The sequence below is a fragment of the Odocoileus virginianus genome, chromosome 6, assembly GCF_023699985.2.
Source record: "Odocoileus virginianus isolate 20LAN1187 ecotype Illinois chromosome 6, Ovbor_1.2, whole genome shotgun sequence".
Taxonomy (NCBI): domain Eukaryota; kingdom Metazoa; phylum Chordata; class Mammalia; order Artiodactyla; family Cervidae; genus Odocoileus; species Odocoileus virginianus.
The window spans coordinates 34,569,561-34,578,309 of NC_069679.1; the positions used below are offsets into that span (position 1 = coordinate 34,569,561).

Below are 8,749 nucleotides of genomic sequence, written 5' to 3' on the forward strand. Positions count from 1 at the left end.
GAAGTGCCTGCAAAAGGGAGGAAGACAAAGAAGGAGCAGCTCCACCAGAGGCATGGGTTTGGAGTTAAGGGGAGGGCTTCTTCCATTTTTTAACCAATAAGCTTCAGAGTTGTCAGAAATTTGTGTAACAAGTATGCAAGGAAAAATTAAAATGTACATAGTCTTTGACCCAGCAATTCCACTTGTAGGAATTTCTCCACAGATACAGGCATGTGTGAAAGGACCCATGTACAAGACAATTCACAGCCACCTTGTTTATAACAGCAAAAGACTGGAAACAATCTAAATGTCCATCAGGATTTCCTTGGTGGTCCAGTGGTTAAGAATCCACCTGCCAACGCAGTGGGTACAGGTCTGATCCCTGGTCGGGGAACTAAGACCTCATACGCTTTGCAGCAACTAAGCCCATGCGCCACAACTACTGAACCTGCACTCTAGAGCCTGCAAGCCACAACTAATGAAGCCCATATGCTCTAGAGCCTGTGCTCTGCAACAAGAGACGCCGCCACGATGAGAAACCTGCGCACCGCAACTAGAGAGTAGCCCCCGCTTGCCACAACTAGAGAAAGCCTGCACGCAGCAATGAAGACCCAGCACAGCCGAAAATAAATTTAAAAATTAATCAATGTCCACAGAAGTGGACAGGCTTGACATATCAGGGTACATCTACAACATGGAACAGTACAGGGACATTAAATACAACATAGAAAGTCTGCTAAGTGCTGACGCTGAGTAATCTCCAAGATCTCTGCCCAGTGAAAGAAACAAGGCACAGGACAATATATACAGGGTGCTACCATTTATATGAAAAACTAAACACACAAATGTTTATAAAAATGCTCAGAACATCTCTGGAACTTGTACCAGTTGCTAAGGGATGGGGTTGGGGTTAATGTTCAATATTCTTTTTATAAAATTGAGGTAAAATTCACATAACATGAATCATTTTAAGCATTTAAAAGTATACAATTCAGTATATTCACAGTGTTGTTAAACCACCAATAGAATCTAGTTCCGCAACATTTTCATCACCCCAGAAAGAAACCCTTGTACCCAGAAACAGTCACTTTCCATCTCCCCTTTCCTGGCAACCACAAGCCTGCTTTCTGTCTCCAAGGATTTGCCTATTCTGGGTATTTCATAAAGATGGAATCAAATAATATGTGAATGTTTATGTCTGGCTTTTTTCACTTTGCATGTTTTTTGCGGTTTATCCATGTCCCTACTATCTGTGGATTTTTATATTTCATTGTATGGCTGTAGCACTTTTTCTTTATCCGTTGATCTGTGGATGGACATTCAGGTTCCCATTTTTGGCTCATGCGAATAGTGTTGTTATGAACAGTCATATATAGGTTTTTGTGTGAATTCTTGTTTTCAGCTCTTTTGGGGTACATATCCAGGTGTGGAATTGCTAGGTCATATGGTAGTTCCATGCTTAATTTTTTTTAATATTTAATTTTTACTTATTTTTGGTGGCACTGGGTCTTTATTGCTGCACACAGGTTTTCCTGAACCACCTGTGTCCCCTGCATTGGCTGGTGGATTCTTAACCACTGGACCACCAGGGAAGTCCCAAGCTTAACTTTTCTAAGAACTGCAAATTGTTTTCATTGTTCTTTTGCACTGGAGGGAGGGATAAACAGGTAGATTGGGATTGACATAAACATACTACTATGTATAGTTGTTGTTTGGTCACTAAGCCATGTCCGATTCTTTTGCTACCCCATGGACTGTAGCCTGCCAGGCTTCTTCGTCCATGGGATTTCCCAGGCAATAACACCAGAGTGGGTTGCCATTTCCTGCTCCAGGGGATCTTCCCAACTCAAGGATCGAACTCCTGTCTCCTGCATTGCAGGCAGATTCTTTACTGCTGAGCCACCAGGGGAGCCTATATATAGAATAGATAACTAATAAGAGCATACTTAACAGCACAGGGAATTCTATTCAGTACTCTGTAATGACCTATCCGGGAATAGAATCTGAAAAGAGTGGCTTGGGGTCCTTCCTGGTGGTTCAGTGGTAAGGACTTGGTGCTTCCACTGCAAGGGGCACAGGTTTGATCCCTGTTTGGGAAACTGAGATCCTGCATGCCATTCAGCATGGTCAAAAAAAGAAAAGAATAAAGAGAGTGGTATATGGTATGTATAGCTGACTCACTTTGCTGTACATCAGAAACTAACACAACATTGTAAATCAACTATAATAAAAAAGGAGTTATTTTGAGTATAAAAAATTATTTTGCACCTTGTTAATTTTAAACTAGGAACATCATGTGTAAATATCATCTCTTCCCAATAAAAAGAAAAAAAAATGAAGGTGGACATTCATGGAAAAGTAAAAAAGTATACAATAAATGTAAGGGCTTATGGTTAGATAAGAAATTAGCAAATATCCATCTAGATAACTCCTGGAAGAACACTGCATTTTGGACTTGGCCCTCAATTCAGGTTCAGCTCCTTTGTTCCGTTCTAGTTCTAGGAGTTGAATGTAGGGAGTCCTGGGTTCAAACCCCAGTCCTGTCTGTTACAGCTGTGCATCGTTGTTCAGGTTAGTTAACCTCTCTGCATCTCAAAGGTAAAAGAAGGAAAAGTCGTCTCCTCAGCCAGCTATGAGAGGTGAATGAACTCAGGAGTATTAAGCTCAGCCCTGTGCCTGGCACGTGGTTGGCAGCCTAGGTCGGAGGCTTTATACCAGTAGGGTGTGTTCTCTGCGGTCTTTTTCACATAAATTTCTCTGGTTCCCCACATGCTCAAGGTACTCCTGGAGGCCTGGACTCACTGAGGAGAGTCCTCTTCCCATAATATTTCACCAGCCCCAATGCCACACAGTCCACAAAAGGGGCCAGCCAGGGTGTGAGGGTACAGGAACCAGAATCAGATGCTGGGAAAGGGGCCTGCTGTCTGTAAAGACAGGGCAGGGAGCATGGCTTGCTCTATGGAGCTTTGGAGCCCAGGGCCAAATGCTAGGAGGAGTTGGGTGGAGACACAGGGGAACTGATTTGGGTTTAAATGGAGGAACAACTTAAACTTTTTTTTTTTGGTCATACCACATGGCATGTGGGATCTTAGTTCCCTCACCAGGGATCAAACCTGGACCCCTTGAACTGGTAGCATGGAGTCCTAACCACTGGATCACCAGGAAATTCCAACAACTTAAACTGTATTTATTTATGGCTGTGCTGGGTCTTTGTTGCTCCCAGGACTTTATCTCTAGTTGCGACAAGCAGGGGATACATTCTAGTTGTGGGGCTCGGGCTTCTCACTGCAGTGGCTTCTCTTGTTGTGGAGCACAGGTTCCAGAGTGAGCAGGCTTCAGGAGTTGCAGCATGTGGGATCTGCCCAGACCAGGGACCGAACCTCTGTCTCCTGCACTGGCGGGCGGATTCTTCACCACTGAGCCACCAGAGAAGCCCCCAACAACTTAAACGTTTAACTGACAGGACATATGCCAAGCACTGTGTTAAGCACTGTTGTGTGATTCCACACAAGCTATCCGCATTTCACAGATGAGGAAATTGAGGCTCAGAGTCCTTAGTCACTTTACCCAAATTTACAAAAACAAGATGAAACAAGTTTAAATCCAGGCCTGTCTCAGCCTAGAATGTAGAAACTTAGCCTCTGTGCTAAGATGTCATTGGCCAAGTATTAAACAAATGTTAATTATCACTAATCATTATCTGATACAAATACAGCTACAAGTAGAGCTGGAGTTGCAGCAGTGGAATGAGCAGCTGGAGGTAGGGGTGGCGTTGCCTCTCCCTAAATTCAAGCAGAGGCTGGATTAGCTTCTGTGTCTGATGCAGGGGGTTGGATTCTGGTGCTGGGGTTCTAGCTGTTGAGGCCCAAGGAGATTCCCAAGGTATGCCTCCAGAGATGTGGGTGTAGTTGTTTCCAGATGGGCCCTAGGAATCTGTCTTTTTCAAAAGGTGATTCTGGTCTGCAGCCAAGTGTGAGGTCCACTGGCTTGGATTGACCTCTAGGGCCCCTTCTAACACCAAGTCTGTGATCTACGTGCTCTAATGCCCACCTCGGAGGAAGCACTCTTGTGGGTTAGGCCTTGCCCTCACCCCAAGCTGCCTCCTTAAACCCCTAAGGCCTTAAACAGAGTGACTGCACCTGCACCCTGCCTTCTTTAGAGCAATAAGCTTTTTGGAAGGCAAAGGAGACTGCCAAGACGGAGACCACAGGAGCCTGTCTGCTACCTTCAGTGGTGAGGGTACCATCAGTCCATTTTCTCTCGTTGTCGTGCTCTACCCCACTCCATGCAGAGCCCTGATCACCAAAACATTGCCATTTGCCCCACTGGACCCGGGTTAAGTGCAACCATTCCTACTTTCAGGCCCTGGATCTTTCTTGGAAACTCTGCCCAGTGGGGCTAGCTTACCGGGCATGCCTGGCAATTGTGCAGTCTCTCTGGTCTGGGGGGCCATCTCCTCTCCCAGGCTCTGGGAGGCCAACAACTCAGGCAGGGAAACAGGCCAGAGAGCCATTCTTGATGACCTTTGGCTCCCTGGGAAGGACTCAAAACCAGTAAAAGTTTAGCAAGTGCCATTTAATCGTTGCCAGAACTTAAAATTCATTAAAGAAAAAAAACAACACATAGACTTTTGGGGGAATAAAAGATCATTTGAGGACTCGGTTCAAAAAGATCTTTGATTAGTTTTATTTTTTCTTAGAAAATTTCCAAGCCACCTGTTTGTAAAATTCAATAGAAAATGTGAAATGAACTCAGGACTTTGTCTGTGACCTCAAGTGAGTTGATTTCAGCTGCTGAACTTCAATTTCCCCATCTGCAAAGGCCACTGGCCCAGTGTTGGGGTAGGAAATGGCAGTGGGGCAGGTGTTTTGAATGCTGAGAGGGTGGTATGAGTTGGGAGCCCCCAGAGTCCAGGCCAGAAACCTCTGGCCTGCCAGACACCCTTTTCTGGGTTTCTGATCATTGGTTTTAAATCTTCTGCTTCTGTTTCAGGTTCCTTATATCCCATTCTTTCTCCCACATTGGGAGAGGGGAAACGCAGTCATTGATGTGTGAGTATAAAAATACTTCTCTCAGAGCTCTTCCCAAGGAAACCCAAGCCTTTCATTCATTCAGTATTATTTACTGCACCTGAGCCAGGCACAGAGGCTTCAAACATGCAGAAAGACACCATCTCTGACCAGAGGGTCTTCCCCTAATGTTCAGCCATGTGGAGATAGAAGAAATAATATCTTTGGGGAAGGGGCATTGATGGGGAGACACTGCCTTTTGGGAAGATTGAAGTGAAGTTCACGGTTCTATTCCTTTGCTGATTTTATAATCAACCCTTCTGTTGCCCTAGATCTTCTTTTTAAAAATACTTATGTATTTATATTTATTTGGCTGTGCCAGGTCTTATTTGTGGCATGCAGGATCTCTAGCTGTGGCATGCAAACTCTTGGTTGCCACATATGGGATCTAGTTCCCGGAGCAGGCATTGAACCCAGGCCCCCTGCTTTGGGAGCATGGAGTCTTAGCCACTGGACCATCAGGGAAGTCACTGCCCTAGAGCTTTGAGGACATCTAAGAACTCTGAGAGCCAGGATCTCAGTAAATACTTACAAAAACCTGGGTAACTTATGAGAACCTGAAGGGCATCTCTAGTTTTATGAGAAAACAAACCTTGAGAGAGATTAAACTACCTGCCCGTGGTCACACAGGTTGCCAGAATCACCTAGACTCAAACCCAGATTTGAGTCTGGCACAGCTGTTTTGGAAATACTGTTTGCTTTGGACTTGAACCTGGGAATTTGGTAACTATGTGGCCTGGAGTAAGGAGGACGAGGAGAGGAGACAGCTCAGGAACTTTGGGCTAAAATGACCCAATCTCTAATCTTGACCTGTTACCCCCTCTGACCTTGACCTTTGAGTGAGAAGTAGGGCCACAGGCAATAATCACAACCATCAAGAGCTTATCATGAACTCTTATATAACACATCTCTGAAGTTGTGCACTAGTATCCCCATTTTAGAGATGAACTGGTAAGCTCACAACAGGGCTGTTTCATGCTTTCCCCACCATCCATGCCATCCACTGGGAGCTCGGCAAGTTCCCCTAGTTTTCCTGAGCCTGTTTTCTAATTTATTACCAGGATACCAAGAATTATTCAAGAGAACACATTTACCTGCTTGGGGCAGGAAGGAGTAGGTACTTTATAAATGCCAGCAGCCTGCCCCCCTTCCCTTCCTGAAACCTCTTGCGCTTAAGTGCAGCTTAACTTTCATGTGGCAAGAAAATACACCTCAGATACACACCAGCCTTTGGGCCTCAATGTCACTCTCTCTACCTGCCTTCTTGTTGCTCAGACTTTCTTGACGGTAGGGGAACTGGGGTTAGAAAGTGGACCTGCCCTGAGGTACTCAGGCACACCCTTAGGATGCTGGGTCCCAGGGCAGGATTTCTTAGGAGTGAAACCATTTGACTCTTTTCCTTACCCTAAGAACAAAGCATCAAAGGATAATGTACGTGCAGGAAATCAAAGAGAAAAGGAAACAGGCACCAGATAACCCAGAAGCCCCAGGATTGGCTCACTGAACACCTGCAAATGCCCACCACTCACCAAGCTCTTTACTGGAGGCTAGGGGGCTGCAGAGATAGAGGGCTAAGGCTGTATTCACCAGCAGGGTTTGTGGACACAGTTCAGAGTCAGATTTTCCCATCTGGTAGGTGAACTGCAAGACAAGGCATTCCCCAGCTCAAGAGAACATAGAGAAGGCACTCTGAGAGCATTCTAGAAGGGGAGTTGGTGTCTGGGAAGGAGGTAGTTCCAGGCAAAGGGAACAGAAATGTGAGAAGCTCAGAGGTGACATGGAGCCTGGCACTGGGGGTGGTGGGAAGAACCTGTAGAGGCAGCTAGAGGTTGGGTTACTAGGTTACAGTCTGGGAAGACAGGCAGGCAGGCAATCTGCCATTTCTACGCCCTGAACTCTTCTCTCTCCAGCCCTACTTGTATCAAACCCAGGTCAGCATGGATGGGTAGCTGTGCTGTCCTGGGTGGGACCTTTGCGTTTATCTGATATCCAGTTCCCTTTGGGGTCAGAGATTCTCCCATTCCTGGGGTAGTGAAGGGTAGAGAGAGGGAAATTCCTTGGCAGTTCAGTGGTTAGGACTCTGCAGTTTCACTGCTGAGGGTGTGGGTTCCATCCCTGGCTGAGGAACTAAAATTCCACAAGTGGCAGTGGGGTGGCAGGGGCTGGGGGGGGGGGGGGGGGGGGGGGAGGTGCAGGGAGGACAGGGAGGGATAAGACAATTGATGCCTTCAAAGTGCTTAGGGCTGGTCACATATAGGAAGCTTTCTGAGGCATTTAGCATCCTTATGTAAGATGTTTCTTATGAAGGCAAAAAAGAAAAAATAATGCAAATGCCTAACAACAAGAGATAAGCTGAATTACAGCACATATAATGGGGGTTAAGCAATCATTAAAATTTATGACTCAAGAACTTAAAAAGAAATGCTCATGACAGATTTAAGAAAAAAGGAGTATTTAAATCATTTGGCAATTTTGTTTTTTAAAATATGCACAGACAAAAAGACTAAGAGGAAATATTAATAATCTTGCTCTCTACACGGTATTCTCTAAACTATTTTATAATCTTCCAGCTATTCAACAATAAGCATGGATTGCTATATCATCAGAATAGCAATAAATATCAGCTTCATGTTAGGAAAAATACGGTGATGGGGGTCATCTGTGGATCCTGCATTATTTGTCACCTCTTTGGGTTTCAGCTTCCTTGCCTATAAAAGGCAGACCTGAAGGACAAGTTGAGAAATCTTTCCTCTTTGAAAAATTCAAACTAACTTCTAGAGGATGCCAGAGTTTTGAAAATGGGCCAGCCTCCCTCTCCTGGAACAAGGAGGGCTGACCCCACATTTTAAGGGGAGGGAGGACTTGGATTGATGTGGAGAGAGGGCCGGGAGGGGACGGTAAAGGAGGAAGAACATTGCTGGGCCAAAGTTGAAGAGATACCTACTGGGAAGATCTACACTAGGGAAAGGAGCCAAACTGGAGACAGGCCTATGAAGGATGGTCAGAATATCTGGGGGTTCACGGGTTGGTTCTGTCTGGAGGTGCCAGAGGCTGGATGTACCTAAAAAACTCTGGGTAAAGTGGAGCTCCATCACTCTTGGCAATGCCTGATTCCTATAGGAAGCAGCTTCCCTCATGCCTATGTGCTAATTCCCTTTGGTTGTGTCCAACTCTTTGCAGCCCCATGGACTGTAGCCAGCCAGACTTCTCTGCCTATGAAAATTTCCAGGCAATAATACTGGAGTGGGTTGTCATTTCCAACCCAGGGATCGAAGAAAGTCTGCATTGGTGGCTGGACTCTTTGCCCCTAGTGTCACCTGGGAAGCCCCAGTTTCCCTCACACTAGGACCTTAACAATGTGTTGGCAGTGGAGGTGGTGGGAAACTAGGGTGGGTACCCCTGGCCTTGCCACAGCAGGCAGTGGTTGCTCAACAATTATCTACTAAATGAATATCATTGGGAAAGATATTGCTTATCTATAGACCTCAATTTATAGTACTCATCTGGGAAATGGCAGGTTAGGAAAGATTATAATTTGTTGGGGAGATACTGCATACTTCCACACTCCATCTTCCCATAGAATACCGCCGCCTCTGTTTAAAAGTAGACACATTGAGGTTCTGAAGGGCTGAGTCACTTGTCCCAGGTCTGGGATCCTAACTGGTTCATGACTGCAAAAGTAGCTTTTCCCACTCCACCGA

The 8,749-nt window shown here is 45.5% G+C and overlaps 1 long non-coding RNA gene across 1 annotated transcript in view; it reads right to left on the bottom strand.

Annotated features, from left to right (window-relative positions):
* The window catches only part of LOC139035617 (uncharacterized), a 43,803-nt gene that overhangs the window by 33,127 nt on the left and 1,927 nt on the right, over positions 1-8,749 (bottom strand). The window lies entirely within an intron of this gene.